The sequence below is a fragment of the Marmota marmota genome, unplaced genomic scaffold (assembly GCF_001458135.2).
Source record: "Marmota marmota marmota unplaced genomic scaffold, marMar, whole genome shotgun sequence".
NCBI lineage: Eukaryota > Metazoa > Chordata > Mammalia > Rodentia > Sciuridae > Marmota > Marmota marmota.
This window is the reverse complement of record NW_026000196.1, coordinates 6,838,100-6,851,843: the sequence shown is the minus strand read 5'-3', so window position 1 is coordinate 6,851,843 and position 13,744 is coordinate 6,838,100. Positions and strand designations below refer to the sequence as shown.

The 13,744-nt window shown below is 40.5% G+C and overlaps 1 long non-coding RNA gene across 1 annotated transcript in view; it reads left to right on the top strand.

Moving 5' to 3' along the window:
* Positions 1 to 390: 390 nt before the first annotated feature.
* The window catches only part of LOC125612488, a 79,722-nt gene continuing 66,368 nt past the window's right edge, over positions 391 to 13,744 (top strand). The window contains exon 1 of the long non-coding RNA XR_007342843.1: positions 391 to 543. This is a non-coding gene — a long non-coding RNA (uncharacterized LOC125612488). The remainder of the gene's footprint in view (positions 544 to 13,744) is intronic.

Here is a 13,744-nt window from a genome sequence, read left to right as displayed (position 1 = left end):
TGATCAGGGTGAGCCTGGGAAGTAAAGGGTTTGAACTACATAAAATGTTTTTATTTCAGCAAACATTCATGGACCCTCTTGTGTGCCCAGTTGTTTGAAATACAATTATTACTAAGACCCTGGATGTGCTCTCAAGGAGCTTGAAGTAGAGCAGATAGAAGGACTTGTACCTAAATCCTCAAAACAGAAAAATGTGATCTTGTCTTACTATAAGTCCCCATGACTGCATTAGCTACAAGAAAGCTTAGCACAAAACTAACACAGAGGAAAGGTGCTCAGTAAGGCTTGCAGGGAATGAATGGACAAAAGTGAAGTTGAGTCCATAGTCCATGGTCAAGCTCCACAGGAGGTCCAGTTTCTGAGTTCACGTATTCCTCAGTTGGTGACCTTTGAGCTATACTCAGAAGCTCAGCACTGCCCTCGCCCTTAATTCCAACTTGGCCACAGATATGAAGCTGAAGAGCTCTGTGGCAACCCCTTCTAACAACCAGAGCTCTACCTTCCCTGAAGCCTCAAGGTCCTACATCATCTCTTGCTCCTCAGGTATGGACATTCCATTTCTGCCTGATAATCATGCTCTTCAGACATATGCACAGCTGGTTCTTACCAGCTGACCACTGGGACCAGAGTTTTGCCTTTACCTCAGTGTTAAATTTTGGTGCGTTTGAGAATGCTGACTTCCTGGGCATTGGATTGCTTGGGTGAGTTAAAAAAAATAAAAAAAGGAGCATTTAACAGAGAAATAAAATCAGTGAGACAAGCAGATGATACAGGGAGAGAGAGAGAGAGAGAGAGAGAGAGAGAGAGAGAGAGAGAGAGAAAGGGAGACACACAGAGAGGTGATAGAATATTAGGGGAATTGGCTCACATAATTATAGAGAGCGAGAAGTCTCATGGCCTTTGCAAGGTAGAGAACCATGAAAAATGGTGGCATGATTTGGTCTAAGTCCAATAGCTTCAGAAACAGGGAAGCCAATGGTATAATTCCAAGTCCAAGACCAAAGACCTAAGAACCTGGAGGGTAAGAAGTTACTAGTATAAGCTTAGGGGTCTCAAGCTCAGAGAACTTGGGTTCTGATGTACAGGGAAAGAGAAGGAGGGTGACTCAATTTTTATACAAAGAAAGCAAATTTGTCTTTCCTCCACCATTATGCTCTCTCAGGCTGATGGGATGTGCCTGCCACAATGAGCGCGGGTGGATCTTCTTTCCTGGGCTTTACTTATTCCAATGCAAATTTGTTCCAGAAACAGCCTTACAGACACACCCAGAAATAATGCTTTACTGGCCCAGTAAGTTGACACCTAAAATTAACCATCACAGTGGGTTTCTTCACACTACACTCTGCCCTTCTGCAGGGTCTGATCTCACATACTCTTGGCTGACCGTTTCCTCTGCACCACCTGTTTTCCATCACTGTGCCCTCTAGGTAGCTCTGCCCAGTGGCCTGGCCTACTTCCCAATACCTGGATCTATGCCAGTGTTGCTTGGTGGCTCAGCCAACTTCTAGGTCTCAACCCTATCCTAAGGAACATATTCAATTGCAATTGGCCCAGCCATGCCTGGCCTTGTTACTCCATACAGCAGCTGGGAAGTTGCTGGAGACTGAGATGGATTGAAAGAAACAGCACCCGGCAAGTACTGCAGCCTGCAAAGTACCCCAGAGCCCAGTTGACCAAAGGTGGTCAAATAAGCCAGAGCAGTGAAGGCCAGAAGCAGCATCAAATTAGGCAGCTGGAATGAAAGAAAATCAGAACAGAATAGCAAGGCTGGTCCATCCATCAACCCAGGATGGGTGACCCTGACCAAGGTTGCTCAATGCAGCTACAGCCTGGAAATGTTTCTTCTCCTGGGCTTTCCAGGGTGGCCCTGGCCAAAATGAATGCTGTGACTGCAGGGAGGGAAATGATAGAGGCTGACAATGTACTGGATCATCACACAGGCGGCGGAAGCTGTCTCCCAGCTGGCCCTCAGAGTTCAGTCCCCAGGATAGCTGAGTGTGGGGCAGCAGGAGGCAGGCCACAGTCCCAGAGCTAGCTGCTGTCTCCTCTGAAAGAGGGTAGGGCAGGGCAGCTCCCCTCAACCCTGCCAGCCTTCCAGGTATTGCCACCTGATGAGAGATTCAGGAAGCTTCAGCATGCAGCATGGAGAGAGATAAACGCAGAGTCTGCTAGGCCCATGCAGAAGGGAGCAGCTTGCAGGGATTGGGCACAGGGCCCAGTCCTGCCCTGGGGCCAGCATGGCATGCTGAGCAGATTGTCCTTCCTCCTACCCTCTGCCTGGGAGCCCTCAATTTCCATGCCATTGATTCTATCAAGAATGTTTATGGAGGCAGGTAAATGGATGGAGTTGGAGAAGACAATGCTAAGTGAAGTTAGCCAATCCCCCCAAAACAAATGCTGAATGTTTTCTCTGGTATAAGGAGGCTGATTCATAGTGGGGTAGGGAGGAGGAGCATGGGAGGAATAGACGAAGTATAGATAGGGCAGAGTGATGAGAGGGGAAGGGAGGGGGCAAGGGGTTAGCAAGGGTGGTGGAATGTGATGATCATTATTATCCAAAGTACAGGTATGAAGACACAAATTGGTGTGAATATATTTTACATACAACCAGAGATATGAAAAAAATGTGCTCTATATGTGATACAAATTGTAATGCATTCTGTGTCATATATTAAAAAATTAGTTTAAAAAAGAATGTTTATGAAGTTAAGAAATGTGGAAGCAAATCAAAATGGATTAAGATATCTTCTGTACATTTATATTGTAAGCATCATTTCATTATTCCAATAACCTTGACAGTGACCATTATCTTCATTACCCAAGCAAAGCACCTGGAGCCCAGAGAAGTTAAGACACTTGCCCAGATGTTCAGAAGAGGAGAGTGACAGAGTCACTATCACTGTTCTATGTGTGTTAGTGGAAGTTAAAATCAAATACAGGATAAACAAAATGAGATATATCCATACAATGGAATATTTTCAGCCGTAAAAAAGGATGCAGTGCTAACACTGTTACAAAATAGAGGAACTATGGAAAGCTTATGGTAAGCAAAAGAAGTAATAAACCAAGAACAAACAAACAAATAAGAACATCCAAAATGTCCAGAGTCAGTAAAATGATAGAAACAGACAGATCAGTGGTAGCCAGGGGCTGGGGCAAGGAGAAGTGGATGAGCTTGTTGTTTCTATTTGTGGTGATGAAAAGTTCTGAAACTAGATTGTTGTGTTTCCCCAACACCATGAGTGTACTTAATGCTGCCATGTTATACAATTTAAGATGGTTAAAATGGCAAATTTTTGTGTGTTTTACCACAAAAGGAAGCAAAAATATAAATTTTAATCCATGTTCATCTTGTTGGCCAGTCAGAGAGGCTTCTTTCTATTGGAGGGGGAAGAAGAAGTTTCAAGTATCCATTGAGTCTTCTCGATTCTGATTCCCTCTAGCCTTGCTCAAAATTCTCCTCCAGGCCTAGAATAACCCAACCCCAATAAGTGGAGAGTGGGAAAATATTGTCTGTCCTTCTAAAATACATATAGGGGTTGCATGTATTCTATTTGAATTCTAAAAGCACAAGTATAGGGACATATACAGAGAAATCTCATTCATTTATCCTAATTGCCATAATTAAAGTCACTGCACTTTGAGTGGTTGCTGTGTCCTAGGCATGATGCAAGATAGGAAAAAAAATATGTTGCTTTTACATATTTTAAAACAATTCAGCAAGGGTGTTATTATCCCCAGGTTACTGATGGGGAAACAGATTCTCAGAGGTTAAATGACTACAGAGCTGATGTGAAGTAGAGTAGGGATCCAAACACTTTTCCCAACTTCCAAGTTCACACGAAACTGGGGAAAGAACTATCTGAAATGGAGAAATTCTTGGATTATCAAATATGAACAAATTACAACAGTTTGGTTTGTTTCCCAAATATGTTAATTAAAGAGGGCTTCTAATGGTTTGTGGGTATTAGGCATTATATATATAAATTTCATGGTGAGGTTTTGTTAAAAAATTTTGAGCTTCTGTGTGCCAATTCATAGTATAAATGTTCACTACTAAAAAATTATTTATACAGAAAAAAAAGAGTTTCTTGCTCAGGACAGTATGGAAATTCAGCAATATGAAATTAGTCAAAGTTGATTATTGATGTTTGAGTGATATGTAGTTTCATCTCTATAGTTTCATCAATGAATGGTTTTGGTCTTTTACTAACATGCAGCCACTCTCATCCTGTGAGTGCCAGAAATCTTCTGGTACTATTTTCCATACAAGTTGGTAAAGGGGAGTGGTTTTATATATTATGGGCACTCAAAGATGGACTTGTCCAGATGCAGCTGTTTGGATGAACTTGGAAAAGTCTCTGGAGCAGAGGTGGTTGTCCATCTGCTGGACCACCCAGTGGCCACCAGTATTCCCTATTAATGAATAGCTCTCATGAGAAACTGGCCTATTGAAGAAGAGGGCCATAGTGACTATTCAACTGGTAGAGAGTGGAGGAAATATCACTTTTGTATCCAACTGGCTATCAGGGTCCCGTCACTCAAAGGGCTCTTCCTGTGTCTCTCCTTCTGCCTGCCCCATCTCAAGGGCTCTAGGAGATTTGGTGGTATCAAGGATAGGGTTGCCTACAATTTGCCCCATTTTTTCCTACCTATTGTTATGAAATACACTGTGCCCAGTTTCCTCATAATCTTCCATGTTGATCCTTTGACCCTCAAGATCTGATGTTGGAAATTTTAGTAAAGTTGTTCTTTTATATGACTCTCATTTTTACCAACCAGATTCTTCTTGAAGAATTGCCTCCAACTCTCGTTTCCAAAGAGGGGTGTAAGATGATTCATTTAGGTGGGAGAGAAAACATTAAAACTTCAATATGTTTTTTTCCAAAATAGAAAAAGTACATATGCTTTATTATTTTTGAATATATATGGATCAACAGTACTGCTTATGTTTTGTAAATTAACATAATTATTATCTATTCAACTGGTAGGAGAGTGTAATAAAAGAAAATCTAAAATCTCCTCTTTTTTGGTGATTGCAAAGGGTCAATGTAGGTAAAATGTGGAAAATAAATGAAAAATAAAAGATAAATAGCTCAAGATACTATCTGTTTTTGTTTATTTTTGTACATTTGCCTATCAAGACTGAATATACTCTTATAAGCAGTACTGTAACCTCTGACACATTCTGAGTGGTTATCTAACCACCTTAAAAAGTATCCCTAGTATCCCTAGGCTAATTGAATTGTACAATCCATTTCATTCCCAGCCCACAGTGGGCTGCAGTGGTCATGTAATTTCTTTGGGTGAGGACAGGTACAAGGCAGAAATTATTGCAAAATACCTTATTTGTTGATGTTACTTGTTGTTGTTGTTGTTTTTAAGCACTTTGTGTCTCTGTGAAGGATCTCACTTTAATGTGAAGCCAATTGCAGGATTTGTGGGTATGGATGTGTATACATCCATGTACAGCATTAGTGAGACAGGAGTATGTCACATTGTGGGGAGAAGTGCCTGAGGTTTGTGGAATAATGTGCACCATTCTAGCTGGAGTTTCTGGCCAAGAATGCCTTGGCAGTTGCACAGCAGGGCTGAGTGCCCCACACGAACCCCAATCTCTGGCATGAGCATGAGCGACAATCTGGCTGCCTTCCTTCCTCCACTTCAGTGTTTCTCTACATCACGTTAAGACCTGGAGGCCTCTCATCAGGGAGAGAAGAATACAATTTTCTTATTGTACAATCCATTTCATTCCCAGCTGCGGGATTAAATTTATTCTTTTCTGAAGTGTTGTCTATGTGTATAAATCATTTAAGTTTATATGCTTTCGTTGCTGTGGCAACTGTGTGGCTAATTGAATTCCAAAGTGTCTTTCTTGATTTCCAAGCCATGATAAAGAGCCAGAACACTTAATGGTGGGAGAGGGAACAGAGGCAGAAGAGGTGGGAGGAGGCAAAATTAGGATGACACACTCTTCCGCTGGCTCCTGAGACTCAGAGCAATCCTGTCACTCTGACAAGCGAAGCAAGAAGAGAGGGGCAACCAGCAACCAAGAAATTCCCTCTAACATGAACAGTTAATGAACGGTTACCTGGGCTTCTTTGCAGAAACCTATGCATCTTCTGACCTAAAACTCCACTGCCTCTCTCTTCCATCCTGCCTAGTCGAATTTCTCTGCTAGGGCAGGGGCTGTATGTTTTCACACTAAGGAGTTGCTAGCAGTTAGCAAGCATCCAGAAAACCCTTAGTGTAAATATCTGTCCAATGAGAGCTTTTTGGATGGATGGATGGGAGGAAGGAAGGAAGAAGACGAGATAGATGAGAAAGAGTGACCAGAAGTAATACGAAAGGAATCTGGCATTTGCTAAGAGGCTATCCAATGCTATGCCAAACACAATTTCAAAAACTCAAAGGAACATTTTTTTTTTTTAGATAAACAAGCTTCAGACTTAAAGAACTTGTCAAACGAACCTCCAGTTAACTGGCAGATGCAAGAAATACTCTAACACCCATATATATTCTATACTTCCAATTATATCCTACTACCTCTCCAAGTCATAATAAATAGATGGTTGAATGAATCAATGGAAAGGTGGATGGATGGATAGATTGCTGGAACTTCCTCTTTCCTGAAATTTTCCAATAATTTTTTTGCATGCAATTTAATAATTTAGGCAAAAAGTCTTTGTGTTTTCCTAAAATATAGTTTAACTTTTCAATGTTATTCCTAAATTTGAGGATAATTTTCTTTGACTACATCTTCAAATACTATTTTTTCTTCAACTCGTTGAATTTTTTTTCTTAAATACATTAATTGACCCAAGTTGGGTTACATATAACATTCATCCTGTCCACATTTAACACCTCTTGTCTCTGGTTGCATAAAACTCATTTTCCTCCTACAAACATCCCTCTCTGCATCAGTAATTTCATTTTCAACTGTGCCCCTTACATTCTATGCTTTTATTATTAGTCCTAAAGTATGCTGTTGTTGGACTTCAATTTACATCCATACCTCCTTTAGATCATTTATTTTCTCTTTGGTTCTGCTATTTATCACCTGATTGAGAACATCATTATATTAAACTCATCATTTTTCTATAAATGCTAAGTACTTTTATAAAATTTATGAAATTTCTTCTCTTTTTCTTTCTTTTCGAGATTAGGTTCTCTGAATGTGTTTTGAATCTTGTCTTCTTTCTTTTTAATTATCTATCCTTCTCTTTAGGAAGAGAAACCTAAGTGATCAAGCTTGCTCTGTCTTAACATGTAATGTCCTATACCACATTGGGACTCTGCAGACAATCTACAACAAGAAGAAGACCTCACCAGATCTTGAACTTTCTGGCCTTCAGAGTCATAATCTGAATAATCCTTTATTCTTTATAAATTTCCCAGCCTGTGGTATTCAGTTATGGCCCCAGAAAACATACTAAGACATACATACATATTCATCATGGCCTCATTTTGCTCTCTTTCTTAACATGAGTGCTTAGGTCCAAATTTTCTATTTATTCTTGTCCAGAGTGGGTATATTCTCTTGACATTCTGCCCAACTTAAATGAATATTTTCTCAGCAGGAGCTTGTGGGTTGAGTATATGTGTGTCATTGATTGTTCTGTAGTTTGAGAAAATCCAAGGAGGAAAGAACTGCCTGGTGAGGACTGAGACTTGGGAGGATTTGGCTGTATGCAGATGTCTTTTGATGGAATATTTGGCGGATATCCCAGCCATGAACTGGACATGCTCAAAGTGTGCTTGGATCTGTCCCCAGACAGAGTGGAGCCATGGGACCAAGGGAAGTCTAACAAACTTTTCTGTCTTTGATGAGATGGCAGAAAAAGTAAGCAGGGCCTTCAGAACTCAAGAATTTGTCCTTGGCCTTCCCGTACTTGCCCAGGTCTCTTCTCTGCAAATCTCAGCATTTAGCTCAATTGACTTTGTCTAGCATCACATTGAGGGGCTGAAGAAGAATACCACAACTTTTATTGTTATAGCTGCCATTCTGAAGTTTATGGCATAAGGCTAAACCCCAGTCTCTATTTGTTTCCTGCTAGCAAATCTTTTTTTAGATTCTTTTCTTTTTTTAGGGGGGATTTCTACACCTGTGCTTACTCCTACCACTTTTATATAGAAACCATTTCTTGTTTTATGGTATCTTTAAGCAACAGGTTTAGAAGACCTGTAGACCTGAATGTGAAGCAGAGTTCCATTCCTTACAACTGCAATTCTCAACGGGGGTCCAATTTTGACAGTATCTGAGGGCATTTCATTCTCATGACAAGGCTAGGCTACCAGGATCTAGAGGGTTGAAGCCAAGAATGCTGTGCCACCTTACACTGACACAATCTGTGCCAGCTCACATATTCGTAGGACAGCCCCTACAACAGTCATCTATTCCAAAATGCCACAGTTGAGAAACCCTGCCTTAGTAGCTGAGTGGTTTTGGACAACATTTTAACCTTTCTGAGCTTTAGCAATTCTGTCCTTAAAATGTCAGAGTTTTAATGTTAGTAATAGGCAATATTATAATCCCTTTCATTATTATCATCATCAGTATTCTTATTAGTAATAAAATTGTAATTTTTTGAACAGCTGTATAAATGTAAGCAATTATCTCACCTATTCTGATCTTCTTTATTTTAGACAAAGTTAAATTCACTCTGGGAACAGCACTGTTGTTTTCTTTTTCTTTTTTTTTCAGTTGTCAATAAACCTTTATTTTACTTATTTTTATGTGGTACTGAGAATCAAACCCAGTGCCTTACACATGCTAGGCAAGTGCTCTGTCACTGAGCCACAACCCCAGTCCAGCATTGTTTTTTACTGACTCCTACAGTCTCATTTGTTTTTGTTTGTTGTTGCTTACTTTTTAATAAGCCATTGTCCCACTATAGGAAGAGCAGCATCCTCCTGCCTTTTTTCTCAATTGCAAGTATGAATTTTGCTTGCCTCTTCTTACATAAATGCCTCAAGTTACACATATCCTCTGAACTCAGTGCCTGCATAAAAAGTGTGAGAGAAGGCCAACTTCCAGCACCATGGCCAGAGGATTTGACCCAGGCTTTTGGATCAGAGCCCCAGTAATGATTCTGACCTTGATATTGTAAAATAAAAGGTTAGATTTTGCCTTATCTTATTGATAGAGAGTAGCTACAGCTCAATTATGTCTGATGTTGGTTGTCTGCTATCTCTTTAGGCTATTAGTATAGAATATCATATTGCCATGCTCCTATCTTAAGACCAGTAATCAGAGGGTATAAGATACTTGCCCATGAATAAAATAATCTTCCATTGAGTCAATCACACTTTCTAAACTCTTATCCTGGCTTTCAGAGTCTCATGGCAATATGACCATGACTAATAAATGTTTATCTCTAACCTATAAAGATTCCATGTGGGAGGAGAAGGGTAGCTATGGCTGTATAGTCCCTTTTGCTTTGAAAGTTCATACGATCAGCCCAGATCTCCCTACCTAGAGAACCCTGTCAGGAAACTGTAACATATACACAATGATGTGCAGGTGTGCATATATCTATAAATTCTTGTAAGTTTATAAAAGCATCAAAACACTTTGGAAAGAGCACAGACTTTGAAGTCACCTGAGCCTAGGTTCATGTTTCACCTCTGTCATTTACTAGCCTGGTACCATTAGGCAAAATAATTAACCTCAATGAGACTCAATGTCCTCACTTATAAAATGGGAGTAATAGAGTCTACTAAACAACCAGCAGATGAACCTACAATGGTAGCTTCTACTCTTCTCTGTCTTTATTGCTCAGATTGTGTGACAGCAGGATAACTTTTTACTTTCATAAAATATATTCTACTTTTGAAGCTGTGGAAGCTGTTATTATTGCTGGATCTATTAGTGGCTTCCAGTGACCTTCTCCTGTGTGACAGTCACAGACAAATAACCATAAACAGACTGGAAGAAACTGGGGAGAGATGGATTGAAATTGGTCAATGCTTGAGAAAAAAAATGGAAGATGAGATTTTCTTTTATTGTTTGAGTTAATGAATCTCCAAAGGGTTTGGCCTTGGAGGTACAAATCAATAATGCAATGTTAGTTCTGCCATTGGCCCACCAGCTCATTGCCACATGGTGAGACAAGACAGTCTCCCCAGTTAGGAGGCATTTTATCCTTAGTAGAAGGGGTGGGCATAGAGAGAGCACTCAAATGAGGAAGAAGAAGAAGAAGATGATGATGATGATAAATGATATCTACCACTTATTCAGGCTCATTAAATATAAGACCCTGCACTAAAGTCTTTGGTCATATTTTCACAGTACCCCATATTATAGCAATAGACCATGGGTAGGACACCTCTTTTACAAATGAGCTACTTAAGATCCAGAGGACATAAGTGACTTGCCAAGGTTCTCAGCTGGTTAACCGGAGAAGGAAGACATTAAGAGAATGAGAACTATTTTCCTTCCTAGTTGTTTGTGGAACCAAGTGGTGCTGGGAAAAAAATTTTAAAAAAGTTTTCCTTGAAAGAATATCCTCCCAGGGACTAACCAGTAGAAACAAAATTAGTTTTGCAGTCAGACCAACATAGGCTTGACTTTTGTATCTGCCTCATTCTTGTTTTGTGTCCTCTGGAAAGGACATTAATGAGAATTACCTTCTCTAAGCCTCAGCTTCCTCACTTGGAAAGTTAAAGACACAGAACTCACAGAGCTGGTTTATTGAAGTGACCAGCTGACCCACGGAGCTGCTTGGTAAAATTATTTCCTTCTCCAGGAACCCAACGAGAGGTCAGAGCAGAGAATACTCAGGGTTGGGGCCTTCTCAACTCTCTGGCAGCTGGACTGAAGGCCTTGGGGTGATAAGGGTGACTGAGATGAAACTGACAGGAGTCTCAACAGCAGTGGATGAAATTGGGATGAGACACTAGCAACGTCAGAGAAAGTGGCCTCATTTATCTAAAGAAAATGTGAAACTTCATCCATGTTAAAAAAAAATCATCTTTCTCTCAGAAAAAAAAAAATCTTATCCAACATTTCTAGATGAAAGACTCTATATTTTTAGGGTGAGAAAAAAAAAACACCATCTTAACTCTCCTGGTATCTTTTAGCCAACATCTTACCTCCCTTGATTGGACATAAGAATGCTCTTGCACATTTCAGAATGTTGCCCCTACTTCTCACCCCTATTTCTTTGACTATTCTTGAATGATGGAAACTCAAACAGAGCGAGAGTATCACCTGAAGATTAGCAAGTCCAACTCTCTTCTCCCTGCACAATCTTAAGCCAAGGGTTTAAGACTAGTGGTCATTTGGTTCTACAAATAGGGATAAAGGAAAAGGACATAGCATCCAGTCAAGAAATGTCATGCCTCACCATACCCTGACAGACCTCTTTCAAGTGCAAGCACCATTTCGACTTTAAGTTACTCTTTGATGTTTATTGCAACTCTGAATCCCTAGTGATATCCATTGTAAGTGACCATATCTCTAGCACATAGAAGGTGTCTGCCTTGAGAGACAAAAGGTAACAACATACTCCTCTCACTATGGGGATGTTGGGGCACAATCAAGGGCTCAGAGTCCCTCTCATCCCCAAAAAGAAGAGAGTCTCTGATAAGCATGCAATCAATAAATACCAGAGCAGATGCCATGAAATTCCAATCAGAAGAATTTATAATGTGAAGTCAGATATTATATAGTGAGAAATAAATAAACAGAAATTGTCAGTCAAACTCCTGGCAGCTGGGTCCAGCATCAGAGGTAGTAAATGAACTAACTCCATAAATCATATTTATGATCAGCCCCACTGCGCATAACTCTGCCAGTGGGGCTTTCCATTATGTAGAGGGAGACAGTGGATTGTTGTATCTCTTAGAGATGGGAAATGAGCAGGGCCAATTTGTCCCTGGAGCAGTGACTTAAGGGTGTCAGGCCAGGATTGAGACATTGCCCTGTTTTCTAGGCCAACATGTGCATAGGTGCCTGGGAGAAGGGTTCTGGCTTCCACCCTGGAGTAAAATTCAGTCAAGGCTCCCAGTGAATTCTGATAAGGTGTATCTTAAAAACCTGGCATTTACCATGTGTGGCCCAAGGGCACTAGTGAGAACTTAGTTCTGTTTTGGGGAAAGCTCAGGGGAATGTCTTTATCAAATACGATTTTCTTAGCTTTCATTGAAGTCATGGGTAAAAAGTCTGTCCTTCTGCATCTTATGCCTGGCTCTTAGCAAGCTACACAGTCTCCCATCCACAGTGGGACCCAGATTGTGCATCAGGGATTGTGATGATGTATAGGGAAGGGCTCTTAAACCTTTTATACCTCCAGGCTGTAGCACACTCCTAAACTGATCACATGAATGAATGAATGAATGAATGATGAGTGAATGAATGAATAAATCTGTTTTGTCCTAAAACAGATATGTCTTCCAAAATGCTTTTTTTCACCTTCTGGGTTTTTTTTTTGTTTGTTTTTGTTTTAGGTTCAAACTTCTATCTTCATCTTAGACAAGAGGTCTAAAGTGACAATTAGGAAAACATGTATTAGGTCCAGCTTCTAGGGTTAAACCCTGGCTCTGTATCAATTAATTGGATAAAAATGCACAAATGATTTAAACCTTTGAGGCATGATTAACACATTGTTACAATGGGAATATTATTAGTGCCTGATGCTGTTAGAATAATTAATTCTCGAACATGGAGCACTTAGTGAGAGCCTGACAAATAATGACGCTGGACTTAAATATGGAAGCTCATTCCTGTGTCCTGGCATCTTCCTCCTTCTTTAGCCTCTTTCTATTATAATTTAGCATTTGTCAGCCAAGATTGTTTGAGCTTGAAAGACATAAAGCATGTGTGAATGTTCTCAAAGTTCTGAGAAAGGACCATGACAATCACAGATGAGCTGAAAAAATCCCAGGACGATGCTTTCTCTGGAGTTGTGGGTATCTGGCCATGATCTGCCGTCAGACAATGGCCTTATCCCTCAAGCTCTCCACAGCTACAACATCCAGCTTTCCCTAGTAAGACTGAAACTCCTCGGCGACTTTCCAAAGATGCTGCTTCTCCCCACTTAACTGTTTTGAAGTCATTCTCTGACTTTTGCAGCTCATCAGCCAGTAGCAAGCAGGGCAGTAATTAGACCCTCTGCTGAGTTCTGCACTGGTGATTTGAATAATTCAGAACATTGTAATGGGGGGAAAGAGAGGCTAAAATAGAACACCTCCCTGGTTAATAGGCAAGTAACTTTGAGCATCCCAACAGGAGCAAAGAACAGGGCCTGGCACAGAACTAGGGTCCCTACTGTGCCTTGAAACACTGGGGAAATGTGTCCTCAGACACCTTCTGGGTGCTCACTCCTGTTATCTGTTCAAAATCAATGCAAAAAACAATCACCATCTTGGATGTGAACTTTCTGATTAATTCGTATCTCTGGCCTGTGTCTCCTGAGTACCTTGATGACACTGCTGCTCTTGGCACTGTCATAGCCTCCAGGTTCAGACTCAGGAACAGCCACTTGCTGTGTCTGAATTATCTCCATTAGACCATTGCTTCTCTGTGTCACCACTGGGGTGCTGATATTTTAGAGCCATGCTGTCTTAATAAGATAATTTTATCAACCATGCCCTACAGCATTGGAATATGTCCCTGTTTTTGTATACCTGGCTACAGGCACGTATTTGAATAAAATTATTAAGAACCTTCCAGATATAAAAGTACCCAACTTTGGATTGTGATCTAAGAACAAATGAAAAATAATGACTCCTCAGGGCATAA